Source organism: Girardinichthys multiradiatus, unplaced genomic scaffold (genome assembly GCF_021462225.1).
Source record: "Girardinichthys multiradiatus isolate DD_20200921_A unplaced genomic scaffold, DD_fGirMul_XY1 scaffold_44, whole genome shotgun sequence".
Lineage (NCBI taxonomy): Eukaryota > Metazoa > Chordata > Actinopteri > Cyprinodontiformes > Goodeidae > Girardinichthys > Girardinichthys multiradiatus.
The window spans coordinates 14,181-34,485 of NW_025917697.1; the positions used below are offsets into that span (position 1 = coordinate 14,181).

Here is a 20,305-nt window from a genome sequence, read left to right on the forward strand (position 1 = left end):
CAGGTCAGAGGTTCCTTCGAAAACAACAGTGCCGGGAACAGTTGAACCAAGGATGCAAGAACTCCAGGAATAACAGGCAACATCCATCTACGGGGAATTTCCACAGGTCCAACAGATCCAGAAGAAGCACAGAGGTGAATCCTCACTATGATGAGTCTACCAGCTGGCTTTACCTGCTTCTTTGGGCGCTTCTTCCAGGGTGTGACATCAGGGAAGCAGCAAAGAAAGGTTGGACCAGTCGGGCCAGTGGGTGGAGGAGAAGGTCCACAACCTGTCCTGCCATAGGTTGGTTCAGAGTTACTTCAGAGCTAGGGAATAATACTAGAATACACAGGGAACAGAACACAAGAAATAAGAAAGAATAAAAACCTAAAGAAATTCACCAGTTTGGCAAGTCATTACTGACATTAATGAACACCAAGGAATAAACTATGTATGGCAAGACCATAGAACATTCTTAGGGCATCATGAACAACAGCGAGATGATGAAAGCAGAGATGCAATAGAAACATAAACATCTTAGAAATATAACAGGACCCCAACCTTACATCACTAACTGGGCAGGTGGAGGGGACCATGGAAGGAGGTCAGGAAGCCAGAGGGCGACCCGGAGGTTGACCACAGGAGGCACAGAGATCAGGAGGACGGCCTGGAGGTCGTCTGGATGAAGCACAAGGATCTGGTGGGTGACCAGGAGGTTGAGACATTGAGTTCAGGTTTGTGTCAGGTCCAGCAAAGAAACCTCAGGAGTCCCACGATGAAATGGTGGTGGCTTGAGGTAGAAAAGTAATAGATGGTGAGTTGAACACCAGCAGCACCAGAGGTCTGAAGCTGAAGGCGCCGCAGGTGGGACAGGAGACTGGGAGAACCAATGATTTAAAGAACCTGCTAAACAAGACCAATAACTGACCAAAGACAATAAACTAGAATACTCAGGGAGAAAAACACAGGAACTTAGTAAATAACCAAACCTAGAGGAATGAAATAATATGGCAAGACCTTACTGACCAAGAAGGACGGAGCTATATATGGCAAGACCATTTAGAACATAATGGACAACAGGGAGATGATGACAACAGAGACGTCATAGAAACCAAAACCCTAAGATCTAAGCAATATATCACCATGGTCCTCTTGGCTGCTTCTCTGATTAATGCTCTCCTCTCCTTGCTGTTTGTTTAGGTGGACCTCCATGTCCTGGTAGGTCTGCAGGTGGTCCATCTTCTCTCCATATTCCGATGATGGATTGAACATAGATCTCGGAGATGTTCAAAGCTTGGGATGTTGTTGTAGAACCTAACTCTGCTTCAAACTGAACCAGAACTTTTTATTTGACCTGCCTGCTGTGGTCCTTGGTCTTCGTGAAGCTGGTTGTTCTCTAATGTTCTCTACTGGAAACTGGGAACTGACTAGTCTCCTAATCAGGTTGAAGGGACGTGGAATGCATTTTATTTAGTGGTATTAGAGTGAAGGGGCTGAATACTCAGATGTTTCTTGGTAGAACATTTTGAGAACAATAAATCTTGTTTCTTCTGCTTCACGGTTATGGACCACCTGGTGTTGGTCTGTGAGAAACATGATGAAGGTTTTGTTTGGACCCTGATTGATGTGGTAAAGTTCCAGGGGTGTGAATACTTTAGTGAAGCGCTGTAAGTGTGTCTGCTAATGGAGGTGAGATGTTAGTTCAAAACTCTTGCATTCATGTAAAATCTGTCTCTTAGCAACAGTGTTGTTGTCCCAGTTTCCTGTTTAATCATCAGACTGTTCAGTGATGCATGCTGGGATAGCAGCTGCAGGAAGTGATGAAGCTCAAGGTGTTCCTCTGCTGATCAGATGGACATTCAGACATCTTTCAGACATCTTCCAGACATGAAACCTCCATCTGTCTTCCTCTTCCTCGGTGAGTTCATGCATCCATTTATCATCTGATCATCTCTGAGGGCTTCATGGTGAAGCAGGTGTTTGGATGTTTGGAGCGGAGTTTGCATGTTCTCCTTCTGTATCTGCAGGTTTCTCTCAAACTCTGAAGCCACATTAGAATGAATCAATGTTCTTCTGAGATGTGGGTCTGGATAGATGGTTGTTTGTCTCTGTGATGGCTTGGGTCCAACCTGTCTGCTGGTTGATCTCTTTACTAAACTATGTAAAAGGTTCTTTAGGTTTCTCACCCAAATCCCGTTGACCTGGAGACCTTCTACCATCATTCCCAATCCAAGTATAGATGTCAAATGCAAGGATCTTATTGGCTGGTTTACCAAAATGCAACATCAGAAATTTAACCGACCTTCTTAGGTCTCTGTTCACTAGAACAGTTTTATTCACGCATTTAGATCTTCTGATGAACAGAGAACATCAGGTTTGTGGAAGCTCCAGGCTTTCAAGTTTGGGTTCACCTCAAGGTTCTGTTTAGTCACCCCTGATGTCCAGAACGTGCAGAGATGGCTGCAGAACATCTCCTAAACAATGCAGTCAAGTTCGGTTTATTGTTGGGAAATCATCCGAGGAGACCCAGCAAGTTTTGAACCATACCACTGCTCATAGTGAGCATGCTTTAACAGAAAGAAACCTCAAGCAGAACCAGAACCAGGCTGAGTGAGCTGCTCACACTCAGCCTGGTTCTGGTTTTAGCTTAGCCTTAAAAGTAGACAGGGTGTCTGCCCCACAGACTAAAACTGGGAGCTGGTTCCACAGGAGAGGAGTCTGATAACTAAAGGATCTGCCTCCCATTCTACTTCTAGAGACTCTAGGAACCACCAGTAAACCTGCAGTCTGAGAACAAAGTGCTCTGTTAGGAACATGTGGACCAATCAGATCTCTGATGTATGATGGAGCTAGATCATTAAGGGCTTTATATGTGAGGAGGAGAATTTTAAATTCTATTCTGGATTTAACAGGGAGCCAATGAAGGGAAGCTAAAATAGGAGAAATATGATCTCTCTTTTTAATTTTCATCAGAACTCTTGCTGCAGCATTTTGAATCAGCTGAAGGCTTTGTGTTTAGAACTGCGATCAGAACATCCTGGAAGGAGTTCATCACTGATGTTTGTTATGTAGAACCACAACAAATGAAACCGATCCAGTTTCATTCTAGAGAAATGTTCTGTTTGATCCAAATAGTCCAATCTAATAGAACCAGACTGGATAACATGCAGTCCCACTCAGTTCATCAACTGCAGGCAGAATAAATCAGAACCAGAGATAAACATTATTCACCCTGAAAAGGTTGCCGAGTTCTGTAAGGATCCTGGTTCTGTGTTCTACAGTTCCAGTCTGTTATAAACATAGTTCTGATGATAGAACTGGGTCAAAGGAACCGTTTAGAGCAGAGACAGATCATCAGAACTGTTCTTATCTTCCGTTTGGGCCACTGGCCAGCCTGAGCACATTGTCTCTAAGTATCCTCTCCTGGTTCTGTTTGGGTCGATGTTAAACGGAAACCAAGAGAAGAACCAACTCTTGGTTTGATGCTTTCATTGTGTGTTTTATCCACTGCTGGGTTCTGGTCTGAAGTTGGATGTTGGAAGTAATTAGATGAACTGGACGTTCCCCAGTTAGGACCGGTACTGGACGTGGACCTGAACAACACAGCAGATCTGGGATCAGGTTCTGTTCAGCGCTGCAAAAAGATCTTCTGATCTAGATCAAAGATCTGAAGAAGAAACTGGAGCAGTGACCTGATTTATTATGTTGAAACCAAGGAAACCACAGCCGGCTGTAGAACCGGCACCATGTTCTCCGTTATCTGATGAGGTTTTGGTTCTGCTGAGTCGTTTGATCAGAATCAAAGCTGCACCAGATTCTAGCTCACACGTCTCTGTGTCCTCCAGGTATTTATGATCCATCAGATGACAGAAGATAGATGTTTACCAGGTTTGAATATCCAAACGTTCAGTTCTCTGTAGATTTTATTTGATCCACAAGTGAACCATAATCTACAAGTTCTAGAAAGTTCTACCCCTCTGGATCTATGAGTGTTAACACAAAGAAAGGCAGGAACCAGACACAAACCTTGCAGAAGAGCTCCTGGGTTTAACCTGAAGGACACGGTCAGAAGGACCTCATAGTCTTCATTGGAGGGGACACCTGGTAAGGACTCATAGACACCTCTCACCAGGACAGACCAGAGACTCAGGAGACATGATGACTCTCTAAGAACCTGCAAAAACAAGTCAGTTAAACACATCAGACAGGTCCGAGTCAGCAGAAACAGTCCGGACCTGGGAAGGTCTGGGAGGACCAGGCTGACCCAGAATGACAATTTGAACCAACTCAGTAAAACCAGAAGGTTTCTGACCTTCTGGAGGACCTCCCCAGGCAGGTTTCAGACATGTTCCTCCAGAGGCAGCTTGTAAGGAATCAGCTAGCTGTCATGAGGTTCTGCAGAAGCTGTCAGGTACCCCAGTAACTCAAAGCAGGTGTGGTGGAGCAGGGAAAAATCTGAAACACACAAAAGACCAGACATACTGACACCAGTCTGGATCCATCTCCACTCTTTCTCCTGATGAACGATGCTGACAGAGTCAGCGTGAAGATAGAGTCAGGTTGTTTCTACATGGAGCCACCTACCTGTGGACCCAGCAGGGTGGAGACATCTGCTGCTTACCTGACATGACTGAGCTCCAACCTACCTTAAAGAATGGAGAAATCCTTAGCTTGGGTGGATGACTCCTCCATCTGGTTCTTCAGGCTTGTTGAGATCAATCTGCACTAAGACTTTAAAGGTTGTTGTTCGCATCTCTCTGAGGGTTCTTCTACAGCTTTGGCTGTCCTGAGGTTCTTCTCGAGCTAAATGTCCTGATTTCCTAATGAAAGCAACTTCCTGGAGTTAAAACGCTTTTCTGACTTCTGATGTTCCAGGTGTTCTGCTGCTGTCTGCACCTTCTGGTTCTGCAGGTAAGATCAGAGGAACCCACCAGGAAAGCATGAGGTCAATCGTGCAATAGAAGCAACTTGTCCCTCTGTCCTTCTACCCTCAGTGTCTCTGAGCATCAGTCCAGACCTTCAGCAGTTCTTCAGAGATCAGTCAGTGAAATTCACCTGCGAGGACCAGGTGGACTCCGATGTCTTGGTGGTGAAGAGGAACAGAGGAGGTCCATCAGAGTCCTGTGGAGCAGAGTTTGGGAGGTTATCTGCTCTCTCCAGAGTTTATCTGTTCTTTCTTTCTAGATGAAACGACTAAAGGAGCTACATCCATTAACATTTACTTTTCCTTCCCATAGAAAGTACTCCTGGATCAGTGCTTCTTTGTTCTCTTTGTGTCTCTGCTCTGTTCTCTCAAACCTCCAGTCGGTCGTGGCAGATGGCCGCTCACACTGAGCCTGGTTCTGGTTCTGCTGGAGGTTTCTTCCTGTTAAAAGGGAGTTTTTCCTCTCCACTGTCGCTACATGCATGCTCAGTATGAGGGATTGCTGCAAAGTCAACACCAGTGACTGTCCACTGTCTCTACATGCTCATCCAGGAGGAGTGAATGCTGCAAGTCACTGACTGGATGCAATCTGCTGGGTTTCCTTAGATAGAAAAACTTTTTATCCAATTTGAATAAATAACTGAATCTGACTGAACTGTTCAATGGTTACGATTTAATAGGAATGTATGAACCTGACTGTTGTGAAGAACCTTGAGACGACATGTGTTGTGAATTGGAGCTATATAAATAAACTGAATTGAATTGAATTGAATTGAAGACAAGGGGGACCATACCAGGTGCTGTTGACCACACCGACAGCCGTTAAAGTGGCTGAACTTTCCATGTGGATCCACCTGACACACTGCAGAAAGGTACCTGTGGACCTACCCGACTTACATGGTTAAGTTCGGCTTACAACGGGGGCTGGAACCCCCTGGTTCACCAATGGGGCAGTCGTCTCAAAGCCAGTGAAGATGAGTGATGAGGAGGAGTCCCAGGATACCTGGCTGCAGCTGCAGGGATGCCACCACCCACTGAGGGACAGCGTCACGGGCTTAAATACAAAACTGGACAGCAGAGGAACCAATGACAAACGTGACCCGACAATCAGGGGAAAACACAGAACAGGTGTGGGCTTGGGGTACAGGGAGACAGAAAACAGGACCAGACCAGGTAATTGAAACAAAAACACAAACTCAAAACACAACCCAGTATGACAATCTCAGTCATACTGGCAAGAGGTCAACTGGCGTTTATCCCGGTCCACTTCCTCCAAATACAGGACTGAATTTGACTAATTACCTGAGAATAAATACGAGTGGTACAAACGAAAACCCTGCCTTTGGCCCAGTCCAGCGAACAGTTGAACAATTTTACCCTCACTGCAGAAGTTACATATGTAGGTGAGGTCTCCACCTTCCTTTGGGCCCCTTGTACCTCATATACCCCTAATGACGCCCCAGATGTTACTCAGGCTCTTCTAGGTGCAACATGCAAGCCTTATTTCACAGTTCCAGATGTTAAGGGAACCATGGCTCAGTCCAGTTTTATCAGATTATCTGAGGTATAGAACCATGTTAAAGATCCTGGGCCCTGTTGATTGTTTCTTCTGTTCTGTGTTTTTACCTCCTGGATTTTGCCATTTTGACTGTGAGTTCCTCTGTTTCACAGTAAGTCCTCATCTCACAGCCGCCTTACGACCCAGACGACCCGGCATCATGTGATGACTCAGGAGACCCAGGATGCATGAATGAATTCACTGTGAACCTTATTTTGAAAACAGGAACAAGTCTAATGGGCTGATTTATATGAAGATGTTTGGGGCATCTCTGTGAACAGTATTTGTACATATTTTCCTCAGACTAACCACACTTTGATTTTCTCTGATTTCACTTGTTCATGTAACCCTCCTGAGATGCCGATGATGGACCCAGTGGGGCCATCGCCGAGGACAATGGGCGATGCGGGTCCCTCCTCCCAGTGTGTTCATTGCATCTGTACACAAGCATCTGATCCGCGGCATGCGAAGGCATCTAACCACTCATCAGTGATAAAAGACTCTGAAACACGGGGAAAATGTTGGGAAAATGAGATTAATATGATGTTAAGCATTCAAGCATTAAAGTTCCATTACTGAATGCAGGAGATAGCTTGCAGGAGCGTTTGGTGTTCAAAAGACTGTATTCAAAGGAGCTGAAGCTCTGCACGGTGTTATCTGGCTAATGTTACCTCACCCTGAGAAGGAGCTCTTTGACTGTAGACTCTGGGAAAATGAATACTCTGTGCACCTGAAAGCAGAGAGATGCAGACAAATAAAGACATGGTCTCTGTATTAGTTTTCTAGCTGACGATATTATCTGGGAGAATTTGTACATTTCTCTGCTGTTCCCTAGAGGTCGAGTGTTGTCATTTCTCTTTTAGTAAGTAAAGGTGAATCTTACCGACAGGAACATCAGAGAGGAAGAGCAGTAAGTCCGCCATGTTGTCAGCAGGTTCTTCCTTTTTAATTTAATTCGATTTTTTTTAAACTGTCCTGTCCAGCAGAGCAGCACTCATGATTGTTGTCTGAGTACCAAGAAGAAGCCCAATTACTTTCACCATGGAGCATTACACCTAATTATAGCTAATATAATGCTCTGCTTGACATTTATAAAAATATTAACAAGAGCTTTGGGATTATTTCAATTACAACGGACACGGAAACGGAAAAAAAGGATCAAGAAGGGAAGACAGGTCAAAAGAAGAGAAGGACAAAAGGATGGAGGACAGAAAGAAGGATGAAGAAATTATAAGATAACACCCTAGAAGACTGCTTCTATACCTGCAGAAACATATATAACAACAGCATTGTTACTGAAAGTGCACGGTAGTAGTAAATGCAAAATGTATTTAGTGGTAACTGCAGCTCAATATAGAACATCTGTGCCACACCAGAGCACCTGGCCAAGGACAACCAACACAACCGCAGGCAGAGGCACCAGCCATTGGCAGGGAGTGGGACGGGGAGGAAATAGGCTCCACATTTATTGGGGGGCTTAAGATGGGAGGGAGCAGGCCAAGACCCAACCTGAAACAAAAACAGGGACACAGTCTCAATCACACGTTCCCACCCTCATGCATGCACATAAAAACACTCACACCCAATGTAAAGTCACACAACAATAGACGGTGTACACTCAGTCTCACTCCTCATGCATACTCTGTACTCCTAGGACCAGGAACCGATACTCCGGAGGGGCAACCAGAAGTCACATCCAGGAGGTGGTCCCCTTCATTCTGCGTTGGAGACATGCAGACCGCCTGAGCCACGAGTCCAGACTAGAGCTGGCCCCGCCCCAACCTGAATGATCCCAGCCCAGACCCCAACCCCCTGCTCTGACCCCAGCCCCCAATGACCCCCATCGTGAGAGAGGCCACAAACAAAATAAAGGTTCACCCAGTCCAAACGAGCCCGCTGACCAGAGCCAGCCCAGGACGAAATCGCCCCAATCTCCCAATGTAGATATATCTACAGTCCACCGCCCCTCCTACCTGACTGTGCTAAAGACCAGGCATCCCACTAATCACACACCACAAACACAGAGGTGCCCCAGCATGCCGGTCACGTACACACCTGCCCGGCATACCCCCAATACACTGAGCAGGCCGGCCAGCCCATCCACCAAAGCGAAGCCATACCCCCAATTGCTGCCGCACAGTGCCCAGCCGGAACCCCCTGCTGCACCTTGACTGCCCCCCAGCCAGGGGACTGGGCACCAAAACCAGGGACTGAAAACTAAAAAATCCAAACCAGTCGGCCCCGGCATCAATCAACCCCCACATCCATCATGGACATAACCTCTCACCCACTGCACCGGACTGTAGAGGAGCCAAGCAGCTCCTTCAGTGGTCGACTGAGACCCCCTCAGTGCAGAAAGGAGCGCTACCGCAGAACCTTCATCCCCACCGCTGTCAGACTGTTCAGTTCTACCGTATAATGACTAGTGCAACAACTTCTGTATTTGTAAATACCTGCAATTATTGTCACTTTAGTACAAACGACCTCCACTTTTTACTGTGCATTCGTTGTTTTATTCTACTTTATTTTATTTTATTCTTACTACTTGTTTTTGCAGATTTACTTTGTTCTTCTTTGATTGCACATTTCTTCCAAACTATCTGCACCCTCCTTGTGGTACTAAGAGTTGCTGGAACAAGTTAACTTCTCCATTGTAAGGTCACTAAAGTCTATCTTAGCTTATCTGAATTATGATGATCTGGATGATAAAGTCCTCTGAGAGCTTTAATGCAGAAAACCAGAACATTGACCTGTTTTTGTCATGAAACAGGTCTAAACAAAGGAAACCACAGCCGCTGCAGACGCTTCAGGATGTCCATCTCTTATCTGAAAACCACTTCCTGTTTATAGGAAACTTTCTGCTGAGGCGTCCAGTTTAACCAAACCTTCACACGTCTTATTTAGAGAAGGTCCGTGAGAAAACTAGAGCAGATGAGACACAGAGTCAAGATTTAAAAGCCCAGAAGCTCCAACCACCAGAACCAGGCCCAACTAATGAGGAGAACTCTTTATATTTAAAATAGTTTATAGAGACATTTCTGGAGATGGTCCCAACATGGTTTAGATTAAATGATTGGATCCTCTGGATAAACAGAACCATCAGAACCATCAGTGAAGAACAAAGATGCTGATTCTCTGAATAATAGAGGCCCGGTTCTCTGATCAGCTCAGATTCATTCAGCCTAAATATCTTTAAATTCACCTGCTGAGTCCTTCCAGATCCAGATCCAGATCCAGATGGACTGAGCTCATCCAGAACTCTCCATTAGTTCCATTTTAATCTGACCAGAGAATGACTGAACATTTTGTTCTCTTAATTATCAGGGAACCAATCAGGTTCTAGGAAGGATATTCAGCTGATTTCATATTTTAATGACAAATTTATTAAAGTTTTTCTTCTAAATAAAAAACATTTTTTGTTTCATTGATTTTTTAAATAGTAAAATGTGATATGACGTTTGGATGAAAACACTTTGGTGTAAATTAGTACAAAAAGGCAAAAATGCTGGATGTCATTAAAAATATTAAATGAACTTTGACCCCAGTGCCTTCAGAGGAATTTCTGGCTGCTTTTATTATCAGTTTAGAGTTTTGAGGATTATTTCCAGAAAACTTGGATCAGTGAAGACTTTGTGTCCCTGAGTTAAAAACTGGACCGAGAAGAACCGAGAAGCTGTTAGTCAGAGCAGACAGTAGCAGCCCTGCCAGCAGCAGGTGGCGTCAGGTCGGCAGGAAGAGACGAAGATGAAGACGTCACTCCTCTAATCAGACGGACCTTCAGTCCTCAACCAGACATCATGAAGACCTCAGCTGTCTCTCTGCTCCTCGGTGAGTCATCCATCCATCCATCCATCCATCCATCCATCCATTCATCCATCCATCCATCCATCCATGTGGGGAGTTTTAACCTAGAGATGATTCTAGAACACCTTCAGCAGAATGCAGATGTTCAGCGTTGTAGTGGGTTTAGTGGGTTTAGTGGGTTGACTGAGCTCATCCTCTCCTAAGGAGAATTTAACATTCTGGAATAATTTCATGTATTTATTTACTGAAGAGACAAAAAGGTGAAGAATCAAACTAATCAGCAACATGAAGCCAAAGTGAGTAAAAAGCTGCAGGTTGGAGCAACGCTGGTTCCTCCTTAATCTATTTAATAGATAAAGATCCTAAACTATAGGAAACCAAAGTTCTGCTGCTGGTTTCTGGTTTACTCTGTAAAATATAACATAAATTAACACAAAGATAAAATAATGAATTAATATCTGAGGACTGAAGAACCAGTTTTTTTTATAAAATGGAAACAACCTCAGAAAATGATGGAAACAACCTCAGAAAATGATGGAAACAACCTCAGAAAATGATGGAAACAAACTCAGAAAACGATGGAAACGACCTCAGAAAATGATGGAAACAACCTCAAAAAATGATGGAAAATAACTCAGAAAATGATGAAAACAACCTCAGAAAATGATGGAAACGACCTCAAAAAATGATGGAAAATAACTCAGAAAATGATGAAAACAACCTCAGAAAATGATGGAAACGACCTCAGAAAATGATGGAAACAACATCAGAAAATGATGGAAACAACCTCAGAAAATGATGGAAACAACCTCAGAAAACGATGGAAACAAACTCAGAAAATGATGGAAACAACCTCAGAAAATGATGGAAACAACCTCAGAAAACGATGGAAACAAACTCAGAAAATGATGGAAACAACATCAGAAAACGATGGAAACAAACTCAGAAAATGATGGAAACAACATCAGAAAATGATGGAAACAACCTCAGAAAATGATGGAAACAACCTCAGAAAACGATGGAAACAACCTCAGAAAATGATGGAAACAACCTCAAAAAATGATGGAAAATAACTCAGAAAATGATGAAAACAACCTCAGAAAATGATGGAAACAACATCAGAAAATGATGGAAACAACCTCAGAAAATGATGGAAACAACATCAGAAAACGATGGAAACAACCTCAGAAAATGATGGAAACAACATCAGAAAATGATGGAAACAACCTCAGAAAATGATGGAAACGACCTCAGAAAATGATGGAAACAACATCAGAAAATGATGGAAACAACCTCAGAAAATGATGGAAACAACCTCAGAAAACGATGGAAACAAACTCAGAAAATGATGGAAACAACCTCAGAAAATGATGGAAACAACCTCAGAAAACGATGGAAACAAACTCAGAAAATGATGGAAACAACATCAGAAAACGATGGAAACAAACTCAGAAAATGATGGAAACAACATCAGAAAATGATGGAAACAACCTCAGAAAACGATGGAAACAACCTCAGAAAATGATGGAAACAACATCAGAAAATGATGGAAACAACCTCAGAAAATGATGGAAACAACATCAGAAAACGATGGAAACAACCTCAGAAAATGATGGAAACAACATCAGAAAATGATGGAAACAACATCAGAAAATGATGGAAATAAACTCAGAAAACGATGGAAACAAACTCAGAAAACGATGGAAACAACCTCAGAAAATGATGGAAACAACCTCAAAAAATGATGGAAAATAACTCAGAAAATGATGAAAACAACCTCAGAAAATGATGGAAACGACCTCAGAAAATGATGGAAACAACATCAGAAAATGATGGAAACAACGTCAGAAAATGATGGAAACGACCTCAGAAAATGATGGAAACAACCTCAGAAAATGATGGAAACGACATCAGAAAATGATGGAAACAACCTCAGAAAATGATGGAAACAACCTCAGAAAATGATGGAAACAACCTCAGAAAATGATGGAAACAACCTCAGAAAATGATGGAAACAACCTCAGAAAATGATGGAAACGACATCAGAAAATGATGGAAACAACCTCAAAAAATGATGGAAAATAACTCAGAAAATGATGAAAACAACCTCAGAAAATGATGGAAACAACCTCAGAAAATGATGGAAATAAACTCAGAAAACGATGGAAACAAACTCAGAAAACGATGGAAACAACCTCAGAAAATGATGGAAATAAACTCAGAAAACGATGGAAACAAACTCAGAAAATGATGGAAACAACCTCAAAAAATGATGGAAAATAACTCAGAAAATGATGAAAACAACCTCAGAAAATGATGGAAACGACCTCAGAAAATGATGGAAACAACATCAGAAAATGATGGAAACAACGTCAGAAAATGATGGAAACAACCTCAGAAAATGATGGAAACAACCTCAGAAAATGATGGAAACGACATCAGAAAATGATGGAAACAACCTCAGAAAATGATGGAAACAACCTCAGAAAATGATGGAAACAACCTCAGAAAATGATGGAAACAACCTCAGAAAATGATGGAAACAACCTCAGAAAATGATGGAAACAACCTCAGAAAATGATGGAAACGACATCAGAAAATGATGGAAACAACCTCAGAAAATGATGGAAACAACCCCAGAAAATGATGGAAACGACATCAGAAAATGATGGAAACAACCTCAGAAAATGATGGAAACAACCTCAGAAAATGATGGAAACGACATCAGAAAATGATGGAAACAACCTCAGAAAATGATGGAAACAACCTCAGAAAATGATGGAAACGACATCAGAAAATGATGGAAACTGAAACTTCCTCTGTTTCTGTCACCTGTAGATGGAAATGCTCCTCGGTCTGAGCGCTGAGGAGCATAAATGTATGAGAATCTTCTAAGGGACACCTTCATTCTCACTGAGAAGAAAGATTTAAAGTGCTTCACATGGTTGGAGTGGTGATAGTCTTCCTAATAGAAATATGGGAGGAATATTCATACCAACTATAATGGAGCTCAGTGCAGAAGCTTGATAGTGTCGTTTGGATTTGACACAAAGCCTAAATTGCTGAATAAGTTTTATTCCAGCCATGGATCGTAATTCAGCGCCTACCGTGTTTACGGCATTTAACCTTCTGCCTCTCAGTTTTTAAAGTGTATCACTTATAGCGGGGGAAAAACTGCCAGATAAATTTGAACATTTTGCCTTCATTTCGGACACTGGGATCTGTATTTCATACTCAGTGAATCTCCTCTTTCTTGCCTTACTGACCCCCCCTCTTTCACACATGAAGCTCCTGGACCCAGTTTGGAAGCAGAAAACCTCAAGCTTATAACGACTAATTTCTGATGATGTTCTCCTTTGTTAACGGCTCTCTTTGCCCTTCGATGTATTTTAAAAACTGGATTTCAGATTATTTTCTAAGGTAACAGCAGAGCTTGACATGAACTTTTTCGCTCACTAGCCACTGTGGCTACTGGTTTTCCAGAGTTATTAGCCACTCAGCATTAATATGATTAAAGTTGACTATAGCGTGCTAAAGTTTACTTCAACTAGATTTATAACATTTTTAAATGTAAATGACAATTTTACACAATCATATCAAGACTACATAGAATATTTACACCTTCAGGTCATTATCAAGCAATCAGCTCCGATCAGGTTCTGTGCAGGGGCGTTTTTAGGGTCTAAAAACAATATTTAGATTTCCATAAGACAGTTTATAAGTAATTTAAAGTTAAAATAATATAGGACATATTGTACCAGTTCTCTGTCTCGGCTGGTTTTAGACTGAATGTAAATTATTGTGAATCAAACAAAAAAGGTTTGCAATAATTTTACTTTTTATTTTTGTTAGAAGCTGAATGAAGGACAAGGAGAAACAAAGTTTAGGACTCATGAAAAACCATTTTACTGAAGCAAATAATGACACATTTTGAGGTATTTAGAAAAGAACTTAATCTGAATTTTTGCTGACAAAAGTTTTCATAAACTCAGAGATGTTTACTATGGACCAGATAAATGTGCTTCTTTTCTCATCTACATAAATGACCTTTTTAAACTTTATTCTCATCAAAGTGTTTCACTCCTGAGGCTCTATTGTCTTTATTCTTATATTACAAAAAAGGAAAGTGGTATAAAGTTGATTTAGTCAAATGGTAAAATCCTAAAACACATTTATTTATTTTATTATGCCAAGAACTTTCTAAACATTTTATTAAAATTGTTCCTTCTTTTATGAACCTGTTTTCTTTTATCACCATCTTTTCAGCACTTCATTCCACTTCTGAAGAAATTTGTCCTGCCAAAAATAATAAAAGAAACATTTTTCAGTTCTTACTATTAAACACTTTGAGAGGAAAGGATGTTAAGTTGTGGTGTTTAAAATATAGCATAGAGCCTCATCCTGGACCTTATCAGTAGTAATATTAGTTATTAATAACTCTATACATAAGGGATGTATGTCTCACCTTCAGTAAAACTCTATCCTTGTTTAATTAGTTTATATAATATTTCATGTGTAATTCAGAAAAATAAAATAGTTAACTAATCAATGGTCCACCTGTGATTAATTATGACTTATTTCTTAATTATTCTGCATCTTTAAACCCAGAGCTGCATGTTTAGAATCAGCAGAAGATATGAAAGAGAAGATGGAGGTTTACTTTCTACTACGTCTTACTGGAACCAGGAGATATTTTCCTAGTTTATTGAGCAACACCTGGTTCTGTCTACATGTAGAACTAGACTATAAGACCGGCTGCAGCCATGAGATCAATGTGATGATCTGAAGGACCTTTAAATGTGTTCAGCTACGTTAGGATTAAATGATTTTATTGTGGCTAAAGTAAAGGACCAGATATTTTCACATTATGATGCCAATCCAGCATGTGTAGATTTACCGCTATCTCCAGCCTGGGTTAAACCGCTCTGCTTCCACCTGTTCCTGAACACACCCACCAGCCTCCCACTCTCTGGTTGCTCTGAAATTATCTCTGTTCGAGGCGCTCAGTGTAACTCTTCGGGTAATGAAGGAGGTCAGGTCGACGACCCTGGAGTAACTGCTGTTCTGGACTTCTCCAGAATGGAGTCCGTCGCTGCCTGTGCGCGTAGTTGCCAAATAACTATTTTTTGTTTCTCCTTTTAAGTCATTGTCAGCTTAGGTGGAGTGGGAGGTGACTATGTGGAAAACAATTTTTTTTAAAAACTTGATTGATTTTATATAAAAACTGAAGTCTTATACCATTTTGTGGCTGCATCTTTTTAATACTTCTAAATTTCTTCTATCAAGAAGTCCGGGGCTATTCAGAAAACTTCCGGGTCTAATGACGCGCCTGGTTCTGTGTAAAGCTCCCTCTATATGAAAATGTGCAGAGTACCGAGTAGAAACATTAAAGTAGAAACATAATGTTTCTACTCTGTACACTGCAGTAATGTTTCAAACATTACCTCCACATTACCGCCTCCACCACGACACAGACCACCTGTCTAAAGCGACATCGGTCATGAACGGACCAGAGAGCAATTATTTATTTATTTAATTATTAATTTATTTATTTTCATTTAAATTATTTCAAGTTTTTATATGAAGTCATCTTTTTTTAACTAGTTCTTAATATCTACAACCTGATTTATTTATCTGAATAAAACCTAAATGTACAGAATAAACTACTTTGACCCCAGTATAGAACCTTGCGGGACCCCATAAAACTTTAATCAACCTTCCAGTATATTTATTTATACTGGAAGGTTTTATTGAGAAATGAATTATGAGTTATTCCAACACCTTTAATTTACATTTTTCCTGCTTTTCCAGGAAGATTTGATGATTTATGGTGTCAGAAGTCCTCTATTAAATCCATAAACGTTCCTACTGTAGACGCCTTCATTCAGTAGCAGCGGCCGTGTCCTCTGTTAGCTGAGTTAATGCATTGGTTCCTGATCTTTTTCTACTAAAGTTGTTATGATTTGGGGTTGTTTGGTTTTTGGTTTCTGGGTTTTTGTTGGTCTTATTCACAGTTCAAGTTTTGAATCATGTTTCTATTTATTTTACTGGTCATGCTTTTGTTTTGTTGTCTTGTTCATGTTTTGTCAAGTTTGGTTTTCAGATCTGGTTATGCTTTTGCTTCATGTTTTTCTAGTTTGTGTTCAAGAGTCTCTGTTTTGCTCCAGCCACGTTTTGTTAATTAAGTTTATTCGATTCACCTGCTCCAAGTTAATCTGTCTCCTTGCTCCACCTGGTTTTCACTCCATATATACACACCTGTTCAGTTAGTTGTCATGGAGACATTTTTCTCTGATCATGTCTTATCATATCAAGTCTTGTTTTTTGCTCATGCCATGCCTGTCTCACCTGCCCATTTGTTGTTTTGTTCCTGCCTCCTGCTGAGTGTGAGTTTTTTGTTATTAAACCTTTGCACTTTCCATCACGCTGCCTGCTCGTCTGCATTCTGGGGTCCTATATCTCGCAAACCATAACAAAAGTTCTATGTTGGTTTATTAATTTTTATGTTTTTATTAAACTGTCAGGTAGCTACAGATAGATGAAAGTATCAGATGAAGAGAAAATGGCCAATAATTAGAAAATGGAAACTTGTTCCTGTTTTACTGTAAAAATGGTCTCATATGTGGTTTAAGGGATTTATTATACTAATAATAACATTTACTGAAGCCATATTATTCATATCTGTTGATTTTACCCTTAAATTTAAAAGATGCATTAATTAAAGAGATCCAGTTTCATCAAGTTTGTTTCATCTGTGATGTTCTGGTTTTATCCACCGACTGTTTTTATTCCATCAAATTTTAGGAAATGATTTAAATCGACTGATTAGTTTTTCTTTAAATTGACCCAATAAGCCCGGTTCTTTTTGCTTTCTCTCATTATGCTAATTGATTCATTTTGGTACTTTTATGTATTGTGTTGTACGCAGATGATAGTAAAGTAGAAATAAATTCTGTGGAAAATGGAAATTACAAATAATTAATAATAAAACCAAGTTTGAAATCTCTTGAAAAAAAAGAAAAATTATCTAATTAAATGTTAAAAGTTAAGCAATTCTGGGATAATTCTGGAAAAATATTATCATTAATTTAATAATGAAACCCATTAGGATGGTTCTGTCTATTTGCTGAGTTCTTGAATGAAGGTGGGTTTGATCTAAATGTGAAGCTTCTATGTTCCTCTGTTCTTCAGTTATAAAAAGGATAAAGTTATAAACAGATTATTTATTAATATTAAAGTCTGTAAATGTGTTTTATCAGCTTCTTTTGCCTCTGCTGCTGCTGGTGTTTTTCACAATAAAGGTGTCATTTAACCGCCTCAGCAGTTTCACTTCCTCCTGAGTCAAGCTAGAGTTTAGTTTCTAACGTGTTTTCATATTTTTCATGCCTCCTGCTGACCTGCAGATTAAATACATAGAATTAAATAAATAAAATTAATAGAAGATGATCGACAGAAGCTGGACGCTTCTTTCTTCATTTCTTATTTTGGCTTCGACTCTTTAGTTCTTCACTTGTCTGCTTTGCTCGTGTTTAAAGCAGATAGATAAAAATATTCCATATGGTCCGGTCTGGTTCCATCCGGTTCAGTTTAACAATGTTATCTCAAGTTTCTCATTTAGATCCAGAAATATGAACTGGACCAGAAACAGGGCTTCAGAACTGGACAGAAAGAATAAATCTTGAAAGATTGAGAGAAAGTTGGAGTTCTTGAAGGAAACAAACTGAAGGCTTTAAAATTTTTCATCATTTTCTGCCTTTTTATCAGAATCTTTGATTTGCTTTTAGTTTTTACTCGTCTGCTTTAACTGAAGACAGAACCTGATGCTAAAACATTCAGGTTCTGCTGAATGAGAACATCTGGATTAAATCCATCCAACCTGATCCTGAACAGGAAGCAGCTGAGCTCAGCTGTTACTGCAGCAGGAGGTCCTCCATGGTCACCTGACCTTCTCCGACTGAGGAGAAACCTTCTACTAACCATCTGACTGAAGAGCTGAGACACAAGCGATCCAATCCCTCCCTAGAATAACACACCAGCTGGTTCTGACGTCTGGGTACCAAACTCCCAAAGACAACTGGGAGAGATGGGAGGATTGACAGGCAACCAGAACGAACAAGATCATATTTTTACCGATGATCACATCAGTTTCCTCAGACATGTAGTCCTAAATGTTCTGATTAGGTCCAATAGGTTCATGGCTGCGGGCTTGGTACTGAACCATTTTCTGAGGGTCAGAAGGAAACATCTTCTAAGCTCAGTAAAGTAATGATGGCCTCCATCTCTGAGTGTTACCTTTCTGACCTCTGACCTGCTGTTTCAGGTGTTTCTGTGCTGCTGCTTTCTGCTCAGACGGGTTCTGGAGGTGAGTTCAGGACAGTTAGCTGGGTCAGTAACTGGTGTACCATAAAACCAGCCCATCATTCTGTCCTTCTGTCCCTCAGTGTCTCTGAGCATCAGTCCAGACCTGCAGCAGTTCTTCAGAGATCAGTCATTGAAACTCACCTGTGAGGATCAGGTGGGCTCTGAAGGTTCCATGGTGAAGAAGAAGGTCGGAAGTCAGGTAGAGTCCTGTGGAGCAATGTTTGGGAGGTTATCTTCTTCATCCTGTTTACTAAATGAATACAAGCAGTTCTCTGGATCATACTGGTGTGAAACCAGAACCGGAGACAGGAGTGACCCGGTTAACATCACGGTATCAGGTAGAGAACCTCAGATCTGCTGCAGTCTGACTCAGAGATGGACCTCGGTTAACTCTATGTCTGTCTCTTTCATCAGACGAAGGGCTGATCCTGCAAATCCCTGCACTTCCTGTGACAACAGGAAGTGATGTCATTCTGAGCTGCAAAAACAGAAATCAAGACATTGCTGCTGCATACTTCTTCTTCAATGGAAGACTTCTTGGCTCCCGTAAATACAAACATATCATCCATGAAGTCCAGCAGTCAGCTGAAGGATTGTACTGGTGTTCCACGGATGAGTTTGGATCATCTCCCCAGGGTCTGCTGAGGGTCAGAGGTCAGGGTAATTACACCACTCCCCTTGTGATTAGGTTATAAATATTATAAACGGACTTACTATATGATTTCCATCTGCAACAGATCCTCCTTCAACAACCTCCAGAACAACAACTCGCTCCTCCAGCTGTGTTCCTCAGGTCCAAATCACCGCTCCTTCTCCTTTCAACACCATCATCTTCATCCCACTTATAGTAGTGGGGGCTTCTCTGGTTCCTTTGGTTGTCCTGGTTCTGGTCTTGGTGGTGGTGCTGTGGCTGTGGAGGAAACAAAGAGGTATGGCATCCTCACCTGGTTGTCCTAGAGACTGAAATGATGATGATGATAAAGTGATGATGATGATAATGATGATGATGTTAAAGTGATGATGATAAAGTAATGATGAATTGATGATGATAAAGTGATGATGATGATGATAATGATGGTAAAAGGATGATGATGATAAAGTGATGATGATGATGATGATAAAGTGATGATGATAAAGTGATGATGATGATGATGATGGTAAAGTGATGATGATAAAGTGATGATGATGATAATGATGCTAAAATGATGATGATGATAAAGTGATGATGATGATAATGATAATGATGGTAAAGTGATGATGATGATGATGATGATGATAAAGTGATGATGATAAAGTGATGATGATGATGATGATGATGGTAAAGTGATGATGATAAAGTGATGATGATGATAATGATGGTGAAATGATGATGATGATAAAGTGATGATGATGATAATGATGATGATGGTAAAGTGATGATGATGATGATGATGATGATGATGGTAAAGTGATGATGATAAAGTAATGATGAATTGATTATGATAAAGTAATGATGAATTGATAATGATAAAGTGATGATGATGATGGTAAAGTGATAATGATGGTAAAATGATGATGATAAAGTGATGATGAGAAAGTGATGATGATGGTAAAGTGATGATGATGATGATAATGATGATGATGGTAAAGTGATGATGATGATGGTAAAGTGATGATGATAAAGTAATGATGATGAT

General features: G+C 40.8%; 1 long non-coding RNA gene across 1 annotated transcript; it reads right to left on the reverse strand.

Annotated features, from left to right (window-relative positions):
* Window positions 1-4,022: 4,022 nt before the first annotated feature.
* Window positions 4,023-18,839, reverse strand: LOC124865215. The gene is made up of 4 exons (XR_007037506.1): window positions 18,771-18,839; window positions 5,804-5,973; window positions 4,295-4,437; window positions 4,023-4,156 (listed from the first exon to the last, which is right to left on the reverse strand). It is a non-coding gene; the product is annotated as an uncharacterized LOC124865215 (long non-coding RNA).
* Window positions 18,840-20,305: the final 1,466 nt, after the last annotated feature.